At 34.8% G+C, this 24,877-nt stretch overlaps 1 long non-coding RNA gene across 1 annotated transcript; it reads left to right on the top strand.

Annotated features, from left to right (window-relative positions):
* The first annotated feature begins 23,258 nt into the window (after positions 1–23,258).
* LOC125845125 (uncharacterized) lies at positions 23,259–24,577 on the top strand. The gene is made up of 3 exons (XR_007444236.1): positions 23,259–23,699; positions 23,972–24,194; positions 24,325–24,577. It is a non-coding gene; the product is annotated as an uncharacterized LOC125845125 (long non-coding RNA).
* Positions 24,578–24,877: the final 300 nt, after the last annotated feature.

Genomic DNA, 24,877 nt, shown 5'->3' with positions numbered 1-24,877 from the left:
TCATCAAATTTGAACTTGCTCCCCTACTCTCATCAAAGAAAGTTAATAAAATCACCTTTTCATCATGAAACACGTGCCCTCACAAGAAGAAATAGTCCACACACTCAATTCAAAAGATTGAATATAAATTAAGGACTTCATATCAAGAACAACTCTCACACTCACAAAGAAAATTCACTTGCATGCACAAAGAACCATATGCTTGCCCATTATGTACATCTCCACTAATTAAGCATGCTCGAATAGAATCAAATAGGACTTTAACGGGCTGTAATGTAGGCTAGGGGACGGGTAGGAAAACTATATAATAATGACTTACACTTCCTTAAGCACTTTGCACTTTAAGACTTTTTCACCCATTATTTTCTTCTCTTTATTTTCAACCCCTTCTTCAACAATTATTTCACAAGTAATTCTCATCATCTCAAGAATGCTTCAATCTTTTGTTTTTGTTGTTTCATTTTTTTAAAAAAGTTTTCCTTCATAATAGCCACCCTCAACTTACGTATTTTACATGCGTTAAAGTGCACGATGTCCTTGGAAGGACCAGGGCCATCATCAAGGAAACTTCTTTTTTTTCATGTCGCATTCTTTCAAAGAGGGCCTTTTAAACACTTTGTAGCTATCATTGATCACCTTTTACACTCAACCATCTTTTTAACTTCAGAATTGATAATTAGAATAAGTCTATGCTATAATGCTCAAGGAAGCAAGGTGCAAAAACTAGGGATTCAACAGAAATAGCAAGGATAAAATATGGCTACCAACAAAAGGCTACAGGCTCAAAAGGGCTAACTAGTGATATAATATCTGAAAAGGCTAAAAGTTACCAAACAAATCAAAGAAAGCCTATTATCATCTCCTAAACAAAACAACACTTTTTATTTCGCTTCAATAATATGCAGGGCAAGTTCTAGACTAAGATGCAAAACATGGAATAAACAAATTCTCACCACACATGGCACAAGTATCAATCAAGATGGATCAATTCCACTTCTAAGAGAGAAAGGATCATAACAAACTACAAAATAAAATAAATTATATACAAAGTCACAACCATGAGCTTAGGTGTTAAAGAGTCTGCATTTTTTTTATCAAGCATTTACAAGAAAAGTACTACTAAAAAATTAGACCTAAATAGCAAGTATCACACCACTCAAAAAGGGTCTTTTCTTTTCTCTCAAAAAATAAAAAATAAAAAATTATTCCTAAAAAAATAAAAGACACTCGATTCAAAGGGACTATCCTCAGGAAAAGAACCGAAAACAAAAGCCAAGGAACCCATTCTAAAGAAATAAAAGACTCAATAAAACAATAAAAAACTAGGAATTTATTCCTCCACTCCACACTTAAAAAAATGCTATGTCCCAAAAGCATCTAATAAAATTTAAAAACAAGGGTTAGAAAAACTCCCTGAGGCCTTTAGGTCTAGCTAGTAGCATGTTCTCTTTATTTTTATCAAGGGTCGTACGCACCCCACACTTAGGCTCCAACGTGCTCCTTAGCTTCAAATTTTGGATACTCAGACTTCTCCAAAACCTGTAAGAACAACATAAAAAAACAATACTAATAATAAAAAATAAAAATAAAAATAAGAAGTTACACTATAAATTGGGTTGCCTCCCAATAAGTGTTTAATTTAATGTCGCGGCACGACACAAATATATTCATCACTTTTCTTTCCACTTTGAACTTATGAATTTTACCCCTAACTTTGCATCAATTTTTCTGCTCCTCTCAAGGGGTGGTGGTATAAAGATAAAGGAACCAAGTAATTTATGTCGCATCTTGCACTTCTTGGCCCTTAAGTGAGGAATGTCGTTTTGTCTACGTGGACTAAAAAACTTTAGAATGTAGGGGCCTTGTTCCTCATCAATACACTCATCCATTAGTTCAAATTTTATAGAAAAGTGTTTTGAATGAGATTCAAGTTCCCTTAATTCTAAAGCAACACTATTTACAACATTCTCACTTTTGTACTCTTTTTCAACATCGATATTAAGAATAAAATATAGTTGAATGGTTGGAATTCCTCTTTTTTCTCCACTAGTTGGTCATAATCCACAACAATTGGTAATTGGGCTTCAGACGCCTCAATCTTTTTGTTCAAGTGAGCCTTTAAGTCATGAATATCTGAGCCAAATTGATCGATTTGTTGTGTGAGTTTAACTCTTCTTTCGATCAGGTAGGGTGCCAAGTATGTTATTTCATCACGGATAGACTCTTCAATCTTTAGAAGTTGAATTCGTCCATATATCCAATATTGGCTCACTATCACTTTTTCTCCATAACTTTCTCCTTGTTGGGCCCCAATCTCTTCTAATTCAGCTTGAATTGTAATTTTTGATTGAGGAACATCAAGCTTATATTGTAGTTCCACAATTTCTTTGTACCCTTCTGTGCATTCAAGTATTTCACCGGTGATTTTTGAATTAACCTTGTCCAACATGTCTGTACATTCAAGCGCCTCTTGTTTTATATTCTCTGTTTCATAGCCCGTACCAACATCACAAATAACAAAAGAATCATAATAGGGGTTTGGGGGAAGGGAATAAGTTTTAGGACAACCATTCCAATGAATATACTGACGACCACATATATGACATAAAGGACTTTCATCACCCAACCATGATTTATCCCAATCATCCATATCAATAAAAGTACCAAATTATTTAAAGAAAGAGAAAAAAAATAATTGTTGGAAGAAAAAAAAACTAATAATAAAAAAAGAGTAAATAAATAAAAAGAAAAGGTATAACCTAGAAGAATAGTTAATTTCTAAGTCCCCGGCAGCGGCGCCAAAAACTTGTTGCTCCCAATTGCACACACAAGTGTACGCAGTCGCACAAGTAATATAGTGGCTCTTAAAAGAACCTGATTATCTAACCCAAAAGATTTGTCAATTAACTATTTTTACTAAATTATACTGATCTAATTTATTTAGTTAAGAGAACCAAAAGAGAAGAATGCAAGAACAAAATAATAAAATTACTTACAATAGTTGGAAAATCCCAGGGTTGCAGCATGTATAGGATTTCATGTATCATATTTTTGGCTTAGAATTAATTTCAGTTGTCAAGTTACTGGTTTATAGGGTTGATAGTATGGTCTGGGTGGTTCGCCTCTCGCCGCCTACCCAATTAGCCATCTAACTACATCGTTGAGCGGGGATAGATAAACTAACTGGCGAGCATTTATATTTCATCCTATTTCATAACCAAGCAAGGTGTTCGTCTGGGCGTCACTCCTGAACACTAATCACCTCAATCTAATGGGTGGACCGAGCTCTCTATATCCTCTGGTCTATCTAATCCCTCCTCGTTCGATTTTAAGATTAGACAATATATTTATCTCATGGTCAAGCACAAAATACTAAACCAAGAATATAGAAGTAACTTATAATGACAACCAAGAATTAATTCGAAAACCTTAAATAATCAGCATTGAATCCGTAGCTACAGCCCCAGAACAAGGGATTTAGCTATTAATTTCTAAGAAAATAAGAAGAAGAAGAAAAGAACCCTAAAAAGTATTGACGACTTTCTCTTCAAAAGTGCCTACTCCTTACTCTATCTTCGTTTTTTTTCCAAATAATTATTTCTATGAACTATTTATAGATATAGAAAACCCTAAATAAAATAATTAAGTCCAAAACAAATTAGGAATTCAAAACCATAAAGGAGTTGAATTCCTTTTTATTTTCGGCGTGAACCAGTGCTCCACCGCCTTCAACATGCTGTTGCGGTTCTTTAGTGATTGTCACGTGGAATTTTCCAATTCCAATTCCAATTCCAATTCTACTTCAACCTAACATATGTATTATTTTAGAAAGTTTAATCAATTAAGCTGCCTGCTTGATTTCCTTCTTCAATTTTTTATATTTAATTCGTTTTAGCTTCAAACTTTTTAACTTTACACCAATTTACTCCTACAAATAAAATACACTATTTAGCACAATTCATAAAATCCATGCTCAAAAAGTACAAATATAAATAATAAATATGAGACAAATAATGATTAAAATATATATTTTTGACCTCACATCAAGAATCCCAAATGTTTCCGCCTCCATATTTGTAGTTATCCCTAAGCATTGCCCTGCATTGATGTACATTCTCACAATAACAAGAAAAGAGTCTTCATCTATACATATCTAAACTTTCAATTTCACTAATTAGTATTACTTTGATCTACATTCTGGCGAATTAAATCTTATGATTTAGGCTACAAAGAATACAATTGTTATTTTTGTGAGAAATATACGGGAATAATATTATTGAATTGTTGTTGTTGTCTACATTATTACATTGAGACCCTATTTATAGACCCTAGAATACAATCCCTTACCAAGTAGGATACTATTTAGTATTCCTATTCCTATTTCTATTTCTATTCTAATTCCTATTCCTATTCTAATAGGATTGTATAAACCTATTCCTATTCTAACAATTTTAAAGGACGCAGGGTATTATTATATAGTAGATAGGTTCTATAAGGATTGGTGTACTGGGAAGGTAGATGAATTGGATGATTTTTATTTTGACTTTGATTTTGCGTTGGATGACTCTGAATTTTTTTGTTTGAAGCAGTTTTTGTTGACTGAGCTTTTCATGTCCAGAGGAAGGAATCTGTCTAAAATTTCAGAATTGAGAAAATGGGTAGGACCTCAAATGATTGCCACTTACAATAGTTTGATTGATTTGTATGGAAAGAAAGGTTGGTCGCTTCAAAGACGCTGCAGATGTGTTAAATGAGATGTTGAAATCTGATTTTGGACTCTGTAACATTCAACACTATGATCTTTATTTATGGAAGTCATGGCTACTTGAAAAAGATGGAAGCTTTACTGAACAAGATGGAGTAAGGAGGAATATTTCATGACACAAACATACATCTTCTTGTTTCTTTATGCTAATGCAGGTAAGATTGATAGGGCTCTTCAGTGACACAAAAATGGAGTAAGCATTCATTGATCAAACTATTATAAGTTACTACATCAGGAACAAATCCTTTGAATAACATGACGCGAAACAAGTGATTCGCCTCCCATATGCTCCGTCTACTAGCTTTTCTACAGCCAGTTTCCATACCATATCTACAATAAGAGCTAATCAAGATTGTGTAAGTAAATACATCAGGTGAACACCTAAAATCAGGCAACTCCATTTGCTCCATCAAGAACTTAGCTTTTTTAAAATTCCTAACTCTACAAAGAGCAAATATGAGAGTGTTTAACGCAGTTTTGTTGAGAACATTACACCATTATCCTCTTTACTAGTTTGAAGGTAAAATGTATGTTTAATTTTTATTATTCTCTAGATTTTCATTGGTTAGATTATATCGGATATATCGCTTTGTTTGGTTTGATATTGGAAAAAAAAAAGAATTATAGTTGGTTGGTTTGGTTTGATTTTAACAATAAAAAGTCGAGACCAATACCATAGGCGTATTCAAGATTTCGATATGATTGGTGCACTATTATGAAAAGGTGGATCTAATCGGTTTGACAACAGGTAAAAATTTAATTTATAGTTCCAACATTGAAAATGTTAAAAGTGCTATCAATAACTACTTGGAGAGATGTTACTAAATTTTAGAAAGAAAAATAAAACAAGATAAGTATAAAAGTCAAATTTCTAACCTCTAAGAGGTGCACCCAATCATTGTCACCTTATATGATACTTCGAGTGTGTGTTCTCACATTTATATTTTATAAAAAAATTTAAAAATATAACACTATTATATATGATTTCAGGAGGGGGGCATGGGCTCACGTGAATCCGGTGACCCCTCCCGCATACGCCTCTGACCAAAACAACCCAACATTCTTCAAAAAATAAAATTGTATACATAGAAGTATTTATAAAAGTATTTACTTTGACACAATAAAATATTTCTTATATTTTTCATAGTTTTTATCTTTTAACATATTATTTCATGATTGAGATTTAGAATTTTGAATTGTCCAATAAAGATTATAATCCGTAGATAATAATTATTAGTAAATCTAATTAACCTTAAATCAATACTAATGCTACCAAAAAAAAATTCAACTCAATACTAAGAATGACATTAATGACGAGAGGGAGTTGCTCAGATGATAAGTACCCCTCACTTTCTAACCCGAAGGTTGCGAGTTCAAGNGGGAGGGGAGAGGAGGGGAGGAAAAAAGGGGGTGGGGGGGGGGGGAACTCCTAGGAGGGAAAAAATAAAAATAAAAAAATAAAAATTTATGAAAAAAAAAAGAAAAAAAATGACAATAATATTAAATATTTTTTCCTTAATTTTACATTGGTTTAGATAATTAAAATACATATCATAATTTAGTTTTTCTTCAATGTTTAGTAATGTTATTACTACTTATTAAACTTGTTTTTGAATAATTTTAGTACTTTTAAATTAGGGAAAATGTACAAGTATCCCCCTAGACTATGACTGAAAACCAGAGACACCTAAACTAAACTAAGGTCCTATTACCCCTGAACCCATTTTTTAGTAATTTTGTGCACCTTCTTGGTTTACGGGGTGTGTCGGGGCGGGGTGCCTCGGGGGTGGGTGGGGGGCCTTGCTAATTACAACTTAAGAATACTTAACATTTATTCAAGGATTACAGAACGCGTAGATACTTATTCTGGAAAATGTTTTCCATATTTTCCAAAATATATTGGTGTTATAGAAGTGATGACTGTGTTGACAGCAAATCAACTTGTCTTATAGTGATTTCAATAAAAAATGGGTATTGATTGTTACTGAAAAAAATGAGGGTGCTGTAGATGACAAACAGATGGAGTAAGTAACCAACCACTTTTCTTGAATAAATAATCTTTGATATATTGATTGTTATTTTTATTGAACTCTCAATGTTTTCTTGTGAATTGCTACATAGGTCCTCTGTGTAGTTATTTAGATAATGAAGATAAATATGGTGTTGAAGTTGGTCTAAATGGAATAGAAAAGATATTGAAGCTTGGAGAAGTAAAAACAACGAATAATGGGTGACAATAATGTATATGTTCAGAAGATCATACAAACTAAGGCAATAACAATGACATACTGGCGATCAATACAAACTGTTGATCCTACCGCTGTACCTGTTCCTCCGAGAGGTTCCAATACCCAAATGCAGTGCATGCCAGCAACCTTGACTGCTAAGGATGTTAAGTGGCTCTGCGTCAGGCACGTATGTTAAGTATGTTATTGAGCAAGAAGATCTCAGAGCTGAGATTAATCGCCTTAAGGATGAATTGGCCCAAGAAAATAAGATGGAATGTGAAGAGCTGCCAGTTAATGGGACATGAAACCATGTATACATCTTCAAACACTTTTTCTTGAGACTTATTTTGGCCATATATAAATCATGAGATCAGAACTTTTAGTAAAGAAGCAATATTCTGAAGTTGGTGTTGAAAGAGCTCTGCTGATAGGAGAGTCATCTTCCGTTACAAGAAAAGGCTAGACACCTGAATTTATAAGTTGTGTACTTAGAATAAATGATGTTTACGATTTTAATTAGATATCCATTGTTAATGTTATATATGGCTTCCCTTCTACAGTAGCCAATACATCTTGCGCCAGGTTGTTCTTCACTTTCAGTTTTCAAAAAAATAAATCTAAATACACATCGAAGTGTAGTTTGTTGTAGATTTTCATTGAGAGCAGAATGTGTTTGATAAATTGATATCCTTTTTCGATCATGTACACCTAAATCAACTTCTCTTAGAAAGAGTAAAGCCGCAAACAATCTTTGTTTTGGAACGTAGTTATTATCTGACTTAGCATCTTAGCAAGTATCTACTTAAGATGAGATGTTCCTATTCTATGTGATATTTATTTGTCTTGTGTTCGAATTATTTTAACCATTGATTAGCTTACATGTGATGTATGACTTCATCCCTCTGTTTATGTCTTTCCATAGTTATCACATAACAACATCTTTCCTCTATCGATTGCTTAGGGAAAAAGATGATCGTGTTTTGCCTTGCCCATAAAAGGAAATTAATCTATGACCTTAATATGATTGTGAGAATTCTTCGCTTGAATGAGGTGTATAAGGGACAACAGAAATGCTTATGTATGATGACAAATTGGGATTTCAGCAATGTCCTTGATTTCCACAGCTACACGTTCTCTAGAATATTTCTTTCCTCTAACTTTATGAACTGTCTGCACGAGTTTCATTTCCCTCGCATTTCTTAATATTACAATTCATTGATTGGTCCTACATCCAATATTCATATATAACGTCTAATATGCTACCTCTACTGTCACCCCCCGAGCTACCCCCGAGACGCAGACACAGGACCTAGAACCACAAGTGATCCCAAGCTAACCCTACTGACATGATCATGAGCATACTAAAGATAATCTGAATAATAGAAACTGTGTTGAAGCTATAATCATAAATAAAATGAAAAGATGGGGAATACCCATATACTGAGATAAATGATAACTGATGAGTTTAATACAAAGAAGATATTAACTCAATACTAAGCTGAATCTAACTGTGTCTGAAATAAGCCTCTAAACTGACTAGAAATGTTGGGACATGCCCCAACTAGGTCTAGCAAAACTGTAACTAAAAACTAAAAGCGATAAAGATAAACATGTCACTAATCCTTGAAGAAGGAGGACTCACCACTGATGCTGCTGAACTGAAGATCGGGAATCGATCTAAGCGTGATCTGGATGCTAAGAACCTGAACCTACATCACGAGAAGATGTAGCGCACGTATACGTCAGTACTTGAAATGTATTGAGCATGTAGGATAGAGTAAAGCTGAAATAACATATAACTGAACAAAGCAATGAAATAATCTGAACATGATATAGATACTAAAAATACTAAATACTGAGCTAACTGATGCAATGACCAAATATATAACATGCTGAGACTGAATACTGATTGTACTGAAATATGGTCAATACAATAGAGTCTGACTGAACTGTGGGAGCTACTAATAATCGACATAAAACCACATGAGCTAAATGTGGAGTTCGATGTATACGCCCCATCGAGAGGACCCAATATACCCTGCCAGAGGTATAGATGCATGCTGGCGTGATCACTAAATTGATGTTGCCCACAGAGGGGACTTACACCTACGTGGCTCGTAGTTCTGGGACTATATGGGTACGCTGAACCCTAGTCCAACTCGATATTATGCTACTCCCAATGAATTAAATAGTTAACTGGTTATGACTGAAGTTCTATAAATACTAGATAGCTCAAAACTAAACATGCAAACTGAGAATGCAACAATTAAATTGATATTGATGCATTAATAACTGAGGTATGTATAACTGAATAACTGAGATATCTGACCTAGCATATGTAATCCAAAAACTAAAGAAATACATAGCTAAGGTTCCAAAATTCATGCGAGAAACGATGTAATAACATTATAATCTGATTTGGAACATTTAAATAACTAATTTATAATGATCTGTTGAAATTCTAAAAACCCTAGGTCTGTTCATAATCATGGAATCAAGAATCTGACTGAATTGTAGGGACCTAATGGGCGAAAGGAACCCACTAGTGAAATCCCACATACCTGGTGACGAATTCCACGAAGAAATCTTTTGATTTCGGGGATGGAACTGATGAAACCTTACTGCATTCTTGAACTAGGGTTCTTGACCTTTTTCTCCTCTCTTGATTCTAATTTTCTAAGTTTTGATTAATGATTTTGAGTAAGGTAAGTTCTAGTTATGTTTCTAGGCTTAAACTGACTTAAATCTCATGATTTAGGGTCTAAACGACATATCTTAGGGGTCCAACGAAATAGGAAAATACCAAAAGACCCCTAACTTAATTGATGTCGGAGTGACCGACGGATTAGACTGACGGGCCGTAGGTTAATTGACGGTCCGTCGATTGGAGTCGTCGGTCGAGTCTGCCCGACAGGGCTTCACTAAAACGAGCATAACTTTTTACTCGGAGGTCGGATTTTAGCAAACACGGTGGCGTTAGAAAGAGGATTCAATTATCTATCATATAGTAGTTTATGGGACACACAATTCCTTTTGTTCTAAGAGTTATGACTATTTGAAGTTGACCCACTCAATAATTTTCATCTAACTGGCTGCTGACCCTAACCTACTGTCAGACCTACGGACCTTGCATCGAAAGACGGTCCTTGCTGGTCAACCGTCAATTGGGACTGAAGCTGGGCTTTAGGGGCATCAATCCACGGACACGAACCACGGTCCGTGACCTGACCTACGGACCGTAAGTCCGGCCGTGGGTCAACACTTGGCCGAATTTCTGGCTGAGTTCTGGGGGAGGTTGCNTTAATACAAAGAAAATATTAACTCAATACTAAGTTGAATCTAACTATGTCTGAAATAAGCCTCTAAACTGACTAGAAATGTTGGGACATGCCCCAACTAGGTCTAGCAAAACTGAAACTAAAAACTAAAAGCGATAAAGATAAACATGTCACTAGTCCTTGAAGAAGGAGGACTCACCACTGATGCTGCTGAACTGAAGATCGGGAATCGATCTAAACTTGATCTGGATGCTGAGAACCTGAACCTACATCACGAGAAGATATAGCGCACGTATACGTCAGTACTTGAAAGGTATTGAGCATGTAGGATAGAGTAAAACTGAAATAACATATAAATGAACAAAACAATAAATATGAAATAATCTGAACATGATATAGATACTGAAAATACTGAATACTGAGCTAACTGATGCAATGACCAAATATATAACATGCTGAGACTGAATACTGACTGTACTGAAATATGGTCAATACAATAGAGTCTGACTGAACTGTGGGAGCTACTAATAATCGACATAAAACCACATGAGCTAAATGTGGAGTCCGATGTATACGCCCCATCGAGAGGACCCAATATACCCTACCAGAGGTATAGATGCATGCTGGCGTGATCACTAAATTGATGTTGCCCACATAGGGGACTTACACCTACGTAGATCGTAGTTCTGGGACTACATGGGTACGCTGAACCCTAGTCCAACTTGATATTATGCTACTCCCAATGAATTAAATAGTTGGTTATGACTGAATTTCTGTAAATACTAGATAGCTCAAAATTAAACATGCAAACTGAGAATGCAACAATTAAATTGATATAAATGCATTAATAACCGAGGCATGTATAACTGAATAATTGAGATATCTGACCTAGCATGTGTAATCCAAGAACTAAAGAAATACATAACTAAGGTTCCAAAATTCATGCGAGAAACGATGTAATAACATGATAATCTGATTTGGAACATTTAAATAACTAATTTATGATGATCTGTTGAAATTCTAGAAACCCTAGGTCTGTTCATAATCATGAAATCAAGAATCTGACTGAATTCTAAGGACCTAATGGGAGAAAGGAATCCACTAGTGAAATCCCACATACCTGGTGATGAATTCCACAGAGAAATCTTTCGATTTCGGGGATGGAACTAATGGAATCTTACTGCGTTCTTGAACTAGGGTTCTTGACCTTTTTCTCCTCTCTTGATTCTAATTTTCTAAGTTTTGATTAATGATTTTTGAGTAAGGTAAGTTCTAGTTATGTTTCTAGGCTTAAACTAACTAAAACCTCATGATTTAGGGTCTAAACGACATATCTTAGGGGTCCAACAAAATAGGAAAATACCAAAAGACCCCTGACTTAATTGCTGTCGGAGTGACCGACGGATTGGATTGACGGGCCGTAGGTCAATTGACGGTCCGTCAATCGAGTCTGCCCGACAGGGCTTCTCTAAAACGAGCATAACTTTTTACTCGGAGGTCAGATTTTAGTAAACACGGTGGCGTTAGAAAGAGAATTCAATTATCTATCATATAGTAGTTCATGGGACACACAATTCCCTTTGTGCTAAGAGTTATGACTATTTGAAGTTGACCCACTCAACAATTTTCATCTAACTGGCTGCTGAACCTAACCTACGGACCTTGCATCGAATAATGGTCCTTGCTGGTCAACCATCAATCAGGACTGAAGCTGGGCTTTAGGGGCATCGATCCACGGACACGAACCATGGTCCGTGACCTAACCTACGGACCGTAAGTCCGGCCGTGGGTCAACACTTGGCCGAATTTCTGGCTGAGTTCTGGGGGAGGTTGCTGACACGAACCACGGACCTGCAGGACGGATCATGGGTCCTCCTACCGTTCGTGGATGGTGCCCGTGAGTGCCACCTGTAACACCAAAAATTTGCAATCTGGTCTATTTTCGTATACGGGGTGTTACATCTACTCTCTTATTATTCCATTGATGGTGAATATAGAAAGGTGAAACATGTGGTGAATCCTTTCAATCAGAAGGAAATATGATTCCTCATAATTTCAAAAGTTCCCTGGAGATGCACCTCAAGCAAACTATTTGGCAAAGCTATAGAAGGAGGTGAAACATTAAGGCGTTGCCTGCTAGATATCGAGGATCTTATAAAGAAGAGATATCATCGATGAGCCTCATAGTATGCAGTTGTTCTGGAAACAGAAAAGGCGACAAAATGCTTTTCTTGATTAGTTGAAAATGAAAGAAGTTCGAGTGACACTGTTATAAAAGATATGCATTTTGCAAAATTAGGATTCAATTGAATATTCTGCAAAAGGAAAGCCACCATCTATAAGCTAATTTTTTGTTGCATGATTTAGTTTCTCCCAGAGTTGAGAGGAAAATTTAATAAGGGGTAAATGAATTATACTAGTTGTGCAACATGTATGATTTAATATCTCAGGTGATTAATAGTTCTTTTCATATAAAGTCACTCAAGTGAAGTTTTTTATAGTGTCTTCACCCATAGATGAGTGGTCAGTTAGAGTGAATTATCCAGGCCTTCGAGGATATGTTATGAGTATGTGTGAGGGATTTTGAGTGGTCATTGGGATTAGTTCTTGTAAATTGTAAACGTTGCATGAGGAAAGGGTAATCACTTCAGCATTCAGGAGAACCTGTTTAATTTGAGGCCTTGTATGATAAGATATGACATTCACTGATTGGTTAGTTCACTGTTTTCAGGTTCAGGATAGGGGTGCATAGATGGGATATTCTTTGATGACCCAAGTCGATTTAGAATTGGGTCTCACACTTTAGGGTAAATTAAAGATTTGTGCTAAATAATGGATTTTTTACTTAGATTCATGGCTGGTAAGGGAGTTTGTGGAATGCATCGCCTATGAAAGACGTTATGAGTTTTGGGAAGGAGGGAAAGCTATGTCCAAGGTTCATTGTCTTAGTTGTGGTTTTGCAGCATGTAAGTTTCTAGCTAGGTGATTCGATTTTGCTTTTAGGTTTGGCAATTATGTATCTAGAGTTTCAGGTTCTAATGTTGAAAGAAGATTATTCTAACGTGGATGAGGCCATTTGGGAGGTTGAGATAGTCATTTAGAGTAGATATCCTCAGTTTTTCGACACTTCAGGTGTCTTTTTTCTTTTTATATTCAAGGATGAACGTGCATTTTAAAGGTGAATGATGTAATGACTCTTATAGTCATACAAGACTTTTACATATTTTAACTGCTTTATCCCTCGTAGTTTGATTTTGGCATTCGTGGTTTGTTGTTTGCTGTCTTTATGTGTTTTATTTTTGTTCTTCCTTTACATAAATAAGATTAAGCCACTAATTGTTTACCACCAAAATTCCACATTGAATCTTATATGCAACTTTGCATGACCAAAAACTACATCTATGATTAGTCCAGCCAAGGATTTGTAATAAAGTAATTAAACTACAATAACCAAAAAGTCGTGCAGCATCGTCGCTGCCTTTACAACTTAGCTAAACTATTCTGTTCGGTGTCACTTTGTTACGCTCTTTCGCCCCTCATATTTCCATGACTTGCTATAGAAGAAATATGAGCAAAGCTTATGAGCTTTGGGTATACTGGATTAGCTCCTGTTTGGCTGTAGATTTTGGGATTAGATTTTCAAAAAAATAAAAATAAAAAAAATTTCAAGTTGCAACAATTTTTTTTTTTCGTTTTTGGTACATTCACTAGCAAAACTCCATTTTTTTTCAAGTAAAATGCATGTCTAAATTTAACTTTAAATTTCAAAAGTTATTTTTCAACGAACTCTAAAAACTCACTTTTCCCAAGTTTCAACTAATTCTATAGCCAAACAATAGCCAAGTTGATAATATTGGATTTTACGACAAATACAAAGTTTGAACTAAAGTTGCTTGCTTGGTGAGTCTATTGCCTTTAGTTGCTTGAGACATCCATTTCTTCATTTCCCTTTTTCTTTTCTAACTGGAGTTTTGTTGAAAAGGTTACTGTTGTGTTCTGCTTCTTTGCTACTTTTCTAATTGAAATTTATCTACATGCCTTTACTTATTTGACAAAACATTTTAAGTAAGAGAAGAAAATTTGGTTAATTCTTGTTTTACACATGTCCACGACATGTGTGCTAAAGTCGGAGTAGATTCTTTAGCATCAAACAAAGGTTTCTGGGTAGAACTGTTGGCGATTGGTAACTTCTATTATGAACTTGGTTGGTATCAATCTCTTCCGTAATTTTGGTTATTGCAAGGCATACTTAGAAACTTCTTTTTAACGGTGCATCAGAGGAATACTCGCTCACACTTCCTGCACCATTGTGTAGTAAAACTGTAGATGAAGTTTGGTCAGAAATTCATAAGACCCAACAAAACAGCAACAGAACAACGGGTGCAGCCTACACAACACAGGCCAATGTTTCGACAGGTCCTTGGCCTTGGAAACTGATATGGAAGACAAAACTACGTTTTACTTGGACAACCCTCAAAGATGTCAAACTAAAAAAGAAAAGAAACTCACTGGTGAACAGATGTTATATGTGCCAAAAATACTGAAGAGTCAATTTACTTTTTTTGCACTGCCTTGTTGCAGCAAACCTACGACACATGTTAACAGTAAATGGACAGAGAAGAACAACAGATACTTTGATGGGATTTTCACTCCTAAATGTGCTCTAAAATTTAAGTGTTGGAGGCTTGGAGCAAGTTATCCCAAGTTAATAATGCTATCCCGTTTTAGAATTTTTTAGCTCCCTCTAGTGGCTTAGCAGCCATTAACTTCTCCTCATGATTTTGAACTCCCAGCTTCGATTAGTTTTTTGGGCTTAACCTTTCTTTGTAAAGCTTTATGCATCTTTCTAGATGCTTTACAATACAACTTACTTCATCAATTAAATAAAAGATTGAATATAAATGTATTGTGACAAGTTGTCAACTCAAATGATAACAGATATTTGCATTGACCTTGTGAAAGCTTACAGATGATCCACTAGTTGGTCTAAAAGCAACATCAAACTAACAGTACAAAACCAGACACACTAATCAGTTCCTTCGCTGATATGGAAGATCCAAATAACCGAGCAACACTCTGCAACATTTCAAAATGTTATCAATCAATTTTCAATGGTTAATAACAAAGTGAGGCAGTAAAAGATGGAAAGACACAGAGGCTTGAAATTGCATGACATTTATTCCTTCCACAGAACAATAGGGAAAGCTTCGTTTTCATTCTAGAATGAACTGAAATTGTAGCAACAATATCATCTTCAGACCTACGTATTTTTTCATCTCAGGGAAGATAACTAAAACTGCATATATAGTTCTTATCCACTTCATAATCCAAAGATATAATCTAGAATTAAGCAGATTATATTTAGATAAAATTGAAGCAGAGAAATCTTCTCCTCTGATTATGAAGAATGGTTCTTTTTTCTTGTGCTGAGCCAACTAGCAATTCTTTTAGCTTATTATCCTAATATTAAAAGGTGTACAAGGTAGAAAATTCATCTTACTTGTAATTTCAAATCACCTTGAGAAATGGAACTGAGGGTAAAAAGAGCCTGCATTCAGATGACACACTCCTATTTGTGTGGCAATAGGTTCTTTTAAAATAAGATTAAATAGCACAGTGTTAGAAAATGGTGACTTAAGTATAAAGGTGGAAAAGGAAAAAAAGACCATTTCGAAGACTTGACAAGACCAGAAAGTCATAAGCCAGTGAAGAGCATTGGGCCTTCAATACAATTTCTCTCCATCTCCATGATATATTTATCATTATCTTCCCTACTCCTTCTTAAAGCTTAAGCACGTTCAACAGAGAGCTTGAAAGATCTTTGAGTTAACCACAAAATGTGCACAAATGTTAATCTCAAAGTATTGTTTCCCGCTTGGAGAGGAAGACGAAGCTTTTATATGTGATTTTTCGCTATTTGGATTTATGATGGAGAAACATGAAAATTGCCAATTTTAAGCTGCTACATTTAGAAAAATTATGAGATCTGCTTTAGCTTTGATTTATTTATAACTTTATTATTTTGAATGTCGATAATATTTGTATATATTTTAAAATCATTTAATGTACTACTATATTAACAAAATTTTGTCAGATATTTATTTTACACTTAATGGGATGATTTAAAATGTTTAGAGGGGAATAAGTACACACCTCTCCGTCAACATGTGTGCTTCCTCGGGAATAGTATTGATTTAATGAATGTTCTTGTGATTTAATGATTTTACTTTTATTATTTTATTTATCTATTTTAACAAATTAATACAAGTTTATTACTTTCATTCAAAACTACTTTTATCCTCAAGTAACGCTACAAAATAATAGTAATCAAAAATAAAATTTTAAAACATAATTAATAATTTTAATTTCAATAAAATTAACTCTTAATAAAATTAGTTTGTCTCATAAAAAAATAAATAATATAATCCTTTTTTATGTAAACAGTTTTTGAGAGAGTAAAATTAATTCAATTAAATGAAAAAATGATATAAAATATAATTACTCAAAGAACTTGATAATTAATTATATTAAAAATTATTTAACAAATTATAATTAAAAAAAACTATATAAATATTTAGCACAATATTATTCCCTTTTGTTCAGTAGCAGAGTAACGGCTAGATTGATACAGTAGAAGGAGGAATTGACGACGACCCATAATAGAATAGGCGTTCGTCTTCATCGGCGTTGGAGAATAATCAGACCGGAAAATTGAATGCTGGAGCCGCCAAGAAACGACCAAACTTGTGAGTGTTTCTCTGTTTTTGTTCTCTGTTTGTATAAATGGATTGATTACTGTAGGAAGCTAATTAGAGTACTGGGTTTTTCTTCTTTCTTTGTGTTTTTTTTATTACTGCTTCGATTCTTTACTTTTTCTTATGTTGGTTATTGGGTTTCTTGCGTAAATTTGTGTATGGAAGGAGGAAAATGTAGGTGGATTTTGTGATTTGTGATTTAGGGTTTTTCTTTCTTGGAGTTTCATGAAAAATGATCGAAGTGAAGTGATTTGAGGGTTAATCGATTATCAGTTTAATGGTTAAAAAGTACTATAAATGAAAATTTTGAAACATCTTCCCCCAATTCTGTCCACTTTGCTTTTTGAACATAGTATCATTGGACAATAAATGGAACATAGTATCATTCCCCCAATTCTGTGCACTTTCGTGAAAGCAATTTGTAGCTGTTAAAAAACTTCTTCTTAGGGATCATGGAATTATGACTGCTGGTTCTTGTGTCACTGTAAGTTCTGATGATAGATGAATTAGTTATTCCGTTGCCTTTCACCTTCTCCTGTAATGTGAAATTTTAAATTTGTCGATCTTCATCTTCCTACATTGTTTTTCTGGTTAAATAGCAGTTGTTAAGTTTCATATATAATCTCTTGTGTGTTTTTCGAAGCTTTAAGATTACCTCTCAACTTTGTTCTTTTCCATTTGCATTGTTAAAATTCTCTCTACTATAGCTTCTTAGGTAATCTTGAGTGGAAAAAGTGATAATTTCAGCAAATGTGACATTTTATCAAATGCTTGTGATGTTTGTACAATAAACGAAACATTTATAATAAAAAATTCATCAAACGGTCTTTAGTTTTTAGTGATCTTAGCTATTGAGTTAGAATGATCCTAAAGTTCTTCTAATCCGTAAGTAGATTGAACTGAAATCTTATTTGAGGGAAGTGCTCAGTGCTACTAAGTTTAGATAATTCTCAGTTCGTTGGACCAGTGACAAACTCTATTGGTGATTTCCAATAGCCTTTGGTAACTTGGATGGGACAACAATATCTCCTTCACCATCGACAGCTTCATCACATCCTTGTGTCAGCACCCAATTTTCCCACTATAGACATATCAAATATAGACAAATTAGGGGTCGTTTGGTAGAGTGTATTAGGAAAAATAACGCATGCATTAGCACTGTGTATTACTAGTACCTTGTTTGGTACTCTTTTCCAACCTATGTATAACTAATGCTTGCATTAGTTATACACTCTATTGTGTATTAAAGTGTGTATTGCTAATACCATGGATTTTTAGGTATTAGCAATGCAATGGTTTTAATGCATGCATTAGATTAACTAATGACAAAACTACCCTCTATTAATAATAATAATAATAATAATAATTAATTATTATAATTATTATTATTATTATAATTATAATTATTATTATTATTATAATTATAATTATTATAATTATTATTATTATTATTATTATTATATTATTATTATTATTATTATTATTATAATAATAATAATAATTATTATTATTATTATTATTTTTGTAAAAGAATGTAGGGGTATTTTGGTAAACAAATATTTTTTTAATAGTCTTTATACAAGGGTTGCTATTTCCAATACATCAAACCAAACAATGTATAAGAAATAATGCAAGCATAACTAATGCAAGCATTACTAATGCTTGCATTACTAATGCATGCATTACTAATACATCATAGAAGCATTATTCTTATACACTCTACCAAACGACCCCTTAGTGTGTTGTTGTGTTGTGTTGTGTTGTGTTGTTTACCTGTTTGTCTCTTTCATATTTTTCTGTTGAAGTCTAGTTCCAGAAGAGCTGTTAGAACTGAAATCTCTCTAATTAACAGGACTTTACTGAAACAGTTCAGCAACACTCATCCACATTTATGGATTTGTTCAGTAGGAAATATGCTTGTAAGCTTTACGTATAACCCAAGTTTGAACACTTTTAAGAGTTTTGATGATATGTCTGCTACTTCTGCCGATATTCAATATTATTAGATTGGAATCGGGTTAATGGCTCTCATGCAGTTAAGAGGAACAATGCAATTACTACTTTTGCCAGTTCAATTTTTAGAGCAGCTGGTAAGAAACACTCAGAAATAAACTTCTGTTTTAAGTTGACAGCCTTTTGTTTATAGGCATACATATAAAAGTTAAGATCATTTTACAAGGTTGTCGGCAGACCTGGCATCTCAAGCCATAGCTGTTCTCCAGGCTCTCAACTCTTACTACTCCAGTTTAATAAAAGACTGTTAAAAAACACTCAAACACAATCGTTCTTCATTTCAACTTCCATTTGCAGTCGCGAGTATTATCGTTACAGAAAAAGCTGGAAGACGACTTCTTATGCTGGTTAGGTTAATGACTGTAGGTTCATGTCTCTTATCAAATAAAGTACAATTTTAATAATTTGTTTTGTGTTGTGTCCAGTGACAAATTAGGTTGTTGTGTTGCTGATTAGGAAGAGAATTTTTCATGTATTAAAATCAGTATAATTAATACAGCAGCATATATAAGTTATGGATCAATTTATATGACTATATGTTACATATTTAATCCTATATAACTTTAACCAGTACTTATGGCATGGCGCAAGCAGAGATGGATGTCTCTGTCATGTGTCAGCAAGGCACTCAGTGAGAGATGGTTTAGGGTTCCAAGAATAACCCCGTCAAGCCTCTGTTCTGTGCTGCACCTGTTATTGCCATGCAACAAACCTGGAAAGTGATGCAGTTGTGCTAAGATCACTGCCATTCCTCTTCCTGACTTGGAGCATGGACATTTCTCCATCTCACTCAGATATCTTAGTCTCCATGGCATATCTATGGACACAGTGAAAAGTCTATTCAACATATACAGTTTCTTCTTTATCAATTACTTTATGGTAATTCTATTTCTTTCTTCCATTTCTAGGTTAATATGCATCGTTTACTTGCCATCGTCTCTTCAGAGATAATGCTAGAACCAGATTATGACATTTCTTTTCCTGTTGTGATTTGGAATATGCAGGCTTTGGAGCAATCTTGACAAGATTGACAACATTCAACAACTTAGGAAATTGGAGGACTCAATTTCAAAATCTCTTAACGAAATCGCAAAGCATATGGTATACTTAGATCTTGTGTCACTCAACAGTCCATAGCCATTCATCATATTAATTATGACAGATCAAATTTACTTGTTTTTCTGGATTTAATTGGAGAAGAGCTCTAGGGCCTAAAAGGTTACTCTACTGTTTTTTAAACTCTTAAACTGCTGAAACCTGGGCAATAGGCGAACCTAGTCCTTCTGGATTCATTATTAAACTGCTGGAACCTGGGCAGTCTTCGTGTGACATTCTAGTTCGTACTAGTAGCAGGTTATCTGACTTAACTGTGTTCTCGCTGTCACTACAATCATGGATTAGATTATATATTAAAATTACCAATGTACATCTTCATCTATAGACTTCATGTTTCTATTGCCTTTTCTGGGATTTTGAGAAAGGTGAAGTTCAGGGAAATGTTACTTTCTGACTCAGCAACTAACATGTCAAAACCTGGAACTTCCATTGGAAAGGGACAAGAAAAGAAAGGTGACATTGAACTGAAGTTCTTTGAATTACATGACTTGAAAGCCATGACAGACAATTTTTCCCCTGATAATAAGTTTGGAGAAGGAGGTTTTGGGCCTGCTTTTAAGGTATTGTTACTACAACCTGGATACCTGCAAGTCTGCAACACAAATATGCGCTCACACCTAAAGAAAATGGAAAGAAATCCCTCTGGAAATAGCCAGATAGTATATATCCTGATTTTAGTTAATGTCTTTGCTAGTTGTACTTATGTTTTGAAGGTGTGATAATTGTTTTTTTGCAATTTCTAGGGTCAATTGCCAGATGGGCAGCAAAGCTGTGAAAAGGCTATCAACTCAATCAAGGCAAGGCATAAGTGAATTCAAAACTGAGAATGACTAAACTCACTTTGTTTTTTAAACAAAATTAATAAAATTCTCCGGTTTGGTATGGATACCCTGCCATTTTTTATGTGATATCTCAATGAGAATAATAGGAGTGTTGGAGTCATATCGATGCTCTGGCAGTAAACTGTAAGCTAATTTCCAAGTGGAAATGATACAACTACAATTAAACAATTGAAAACAAGCTAATAAAGTACCGTGCTTTGCTGTAATGTTTCCAACATATCCATTATTTGTCTTTTGATTGTCGTTTTTTTGATCGAAAATCATAGTAACTTCAATTAGTGGCTAAATATAATGTGCAACGATCAGTAAAGAGCATGCACTGCATCTTTTTGGTAAATTACAAGGTTGTAATGACCACTCTTTGCATTGGCAGTATGGGATGAGATCATTAATTTTTAGTGCTGGGGAAGATATTCATCCTACTTCAGTGGAACAGGGTATGGATTTACCTTCAAACTTTGATGCTAGGAAAAGCCCCATCCATGGTGATACTGAGCAAGACTTCCAGGCCTCTTCACTGATGCAGCATGGGATTAACGCCTGGCAAGAGCTCTATCAATGCTCAATTAGTCCATGGTGGTAATAATGAAAATATGGATGTGTACCAGGACTTAAAATTCATTCCAACTAGGGCGAGGAGTTAACTTTACTTCAAGCTTCAAACTTCCAATTATCATATTACTTGTTACCTAATACTAATAGATTTTAATATGTGAAATGGTTTATTGCAGAAATATGAGGAGATCGGTGCACCTCAAGTTAAAGTGTTCTGCTACATAATAGACAACACTTACTTCAAGGAGGAGGTATATGATCTTGATTCACAGAACCTGCAGTGGTTAAATTTTGCAGTGACACTAAGACTTATGTATTATGCAGGTGTTGCAAATTGAGTCTGCTGTTTTAAATTACTTGAAGTTTGAAATGACAGCTCCAACAGCTAAATGGAGATCTGTTGCTTTTCAGTATGATGATTTAGGAACTTATTGTTAAGATATACTGCAAGAGGTTTGTTCGAGCTGCCCAAGGACTTAATGAGGTAACCTCTTCACTTAAGGTTGATAATTCTCCAACCATGTTTTATATTGGAAACAGAGTAGATTAAAATTTTATAATCATCTACAGGTTCGTCACTGCAATTGGAACAGTTGGGTAGGCTACATCGCAGAACTCTCTCTTTTAGAATATAACATGCTTTGTTATGCCCAGTCACTCATTGCTGCTTCTGCAATTTTATTGGCCAAATATATTCTTCTCCCTTCTTCAATGAAACCTTTGGTATGTATGAATTATCATTGTGACAATCATATAAACGGTTATAATGTATTTTCCGTTCTTATTCTCCTTTCCACAAACATATTCTTATAAAATTTGACTTTTGGAAACTCCTAATACAGAACTCTACCTTGAGGAATTATACTCTGTACCAAACCTCTAATTTACGAGACTGTGTCATGGCACTACATAGCCTTTGCTGCAACAATGACAATTCTAGCTTACCAATAGTCAGGGAAAAATACAGCCAACACAAAAGGTAATTTTTGTTTTTGATCTCTTCATCTCATTTCTTCATTCTAGCCCATTCTGACAATGGAGTAAGTGGAATAAAGTCCTAACAAATGTATACTTTCTAGATATAGGTTTGCATAATTCTATTTTAATCAACCCAAAACATGTATACTAGAGTCAAAACTGCACACAGTCTATTATATTGGGATAAATGATCTACCTTCTCAACTCTATTCAAATCATATTAACTGAATAATGACTTTATAGACATGTATGTTTCTGTACATACAGAGTCATCTAGGCAGATGCATACATTTCCTATATTCCAATGTTTGTTTTTCTGAAACAATACAAACTTGTTGCAAAGAAGTATTGCCCTCCAACTGTACCCGTAGAGTTCTTCCAGAAGATAAGCAGCTAAGCCAGGGATCTGAGAAGAGGCTGCATCAACTTCAGTATTCCAATTGTCTGTTGGATTAACAACTCATGACATTCAATCTTATATTGCCTTTAACTTGCAGTGTCCATGGAAGATCTTCGTTCTTGATTTTTCTGGCCTTAGCAGCAGAGAGTATCTTTTTGTTTTGTAATCACTAACATTGACATTGCAGTAGAGTAGTCTCTTGTACACTACTGTTTTTCTCTACCTCAGGGCTCGGGGCTGGGGTGGGGGGGCCTCGAGGCACGACGCCTCAGGGCTAGGGGGAATGGGGGTGTTGTGGGGGGTGGGGGGAGGGGGCTCGAGGCACGATATCCATATATGTTAATACTTTTGCGAACGTTACTTGAACTTCAGTTCAAGAAACTTGGGAAGGGACTATGATAAAAGTTTAAAAGGCTGCCTTTTCCTTATTTATTTGATAGTGAAAGGTATTTTGTTGAAAACTAAGCCAGCAGGAAAATAGTCAGTTTTGCTTCTGTTTTCTTCTTCTTCTTCTTTGTGAAGCAAGAGAATGGAAGTGGTCCTCTGTGGTAGAGCAGTTTTGCTAGCAAACCTGCCATCTTGATTGCAAGTTTACGTGGAGTCTTGGTCCAGCGATAACAAGTTTGCTTCTTTGATGCATTTTGCAATATTGTTATATTTGATCATTTTTGCTCAACTATATTGCTGTCTTTGCTGCTAGGCTGCTTCAATTCCTGTTGTCTTGGTTGAGAATAGTGGCAGATGTAACAAGAATGAAAGTGACGAAAAGGTTTGGGTTATTCATCAATTCATTTCTATTAATAAATTTATCATCCTTTGGCAATGTTTTTCCGTGTACTAGCGGTAGTTGAATTTTGAGAATGGCATAATCATTTTCCCCTGTATTTGACCTTGTGTTGTACAGGAGGAGAGAGGCCTGAGTACTGAATGTGATGAAAACAGGCCACTCGGAGATGTTGGGTGCTGGAGATGTTTAGTAAAGAAAGGTATCTTACTATGGAATTGAATTTTGAGAATGGCATAATCATTTTCCGTGTACAGGAAGGAGGAGAGGCCTGAGTACTGAATGTGATGAATAGCCCACTCAGAGATAAATACGACCTGGGTGCTGGAGATGTTTAGTAAAGAAAGGTATTAAGACTAATCGGCATGTTTGCTGGGGTATTGTCCTGAAAGTTGTCGTGGTGAAGCAGACCAAGGCCAAGCAGGCGCTGCTGAGTTGTATTTTTTACAGGGTCGAGAATAACAGCCATCCATCCACTTGGTATATGTTGCATCCAACTACTTATACTTTTGACACATAGTTTACACACAATATGCTTCGGTTTTAAAATCATAATTCTGATGTGATTTCATTCTCTTTGTATGTGACACCCACATTGAGACTCATCCAGTCATCTTTGAATTTCGAGTTGGTTGAAACCCAATTGATATTCATCGAGTCAGCCTCATCTTATTCGAGTGAAAGGGAAGCAAGCATGCAAGAAATGGAGTTGATATACAGCCGACATACCTGTTATACAGGTGTAAAATGGGATGTATATGTCCAATATACAGGAGAAGTAGATGATATAAGCTATTTAGCTTTAGTTTGATTTAATTAAAGTATCCTTAATTAAATTCTTCTAAAGATCCCAATTTTCTTTTTTACGTTGATTTACTTCACCTAATAATTTAAGGGATACATTTGCTTTTCTTTACTTTAAATAACTTCTTTTAATAGTTGATCAATATTTTCGGTCAATAATTTAACCATATTGATTAGTTAGTTGCGAAAAGCATTTGATTAAAATTAAAGTTTTAGTTAAGTGTCAATAACTTCTTAATATTAAGTCGACTTTTTGAAAAGTATTTTTCTCAAATTATTTTTTGTTTAAAATATTTCAGGTTGGCACCTCGAGGCGGGGGATAGGGGTCCTCGGGGAACGGCCCCTTGAGGTGGGGGGG

Source organism: Solanum stenotomum, chromosome 11 (assembly GCF_019186545.1).
Source record: "Solanum stenotomum isolate F172 chromosome 11, ASM1918654v1, whole genome shotgun sequence".
In the NCBI taxonomy this organism is placed as follows: Eukaryota; Viridiplantae; Streptophyta; class Magnoliopsida; order Solanales; family Solanaceae; genus Solanum; species Solanum stenotomum.
Note: the sequence above shows the minus strand (reverse complement) of the source record. Positions and strands in the feature narration are given on the sequence as shown.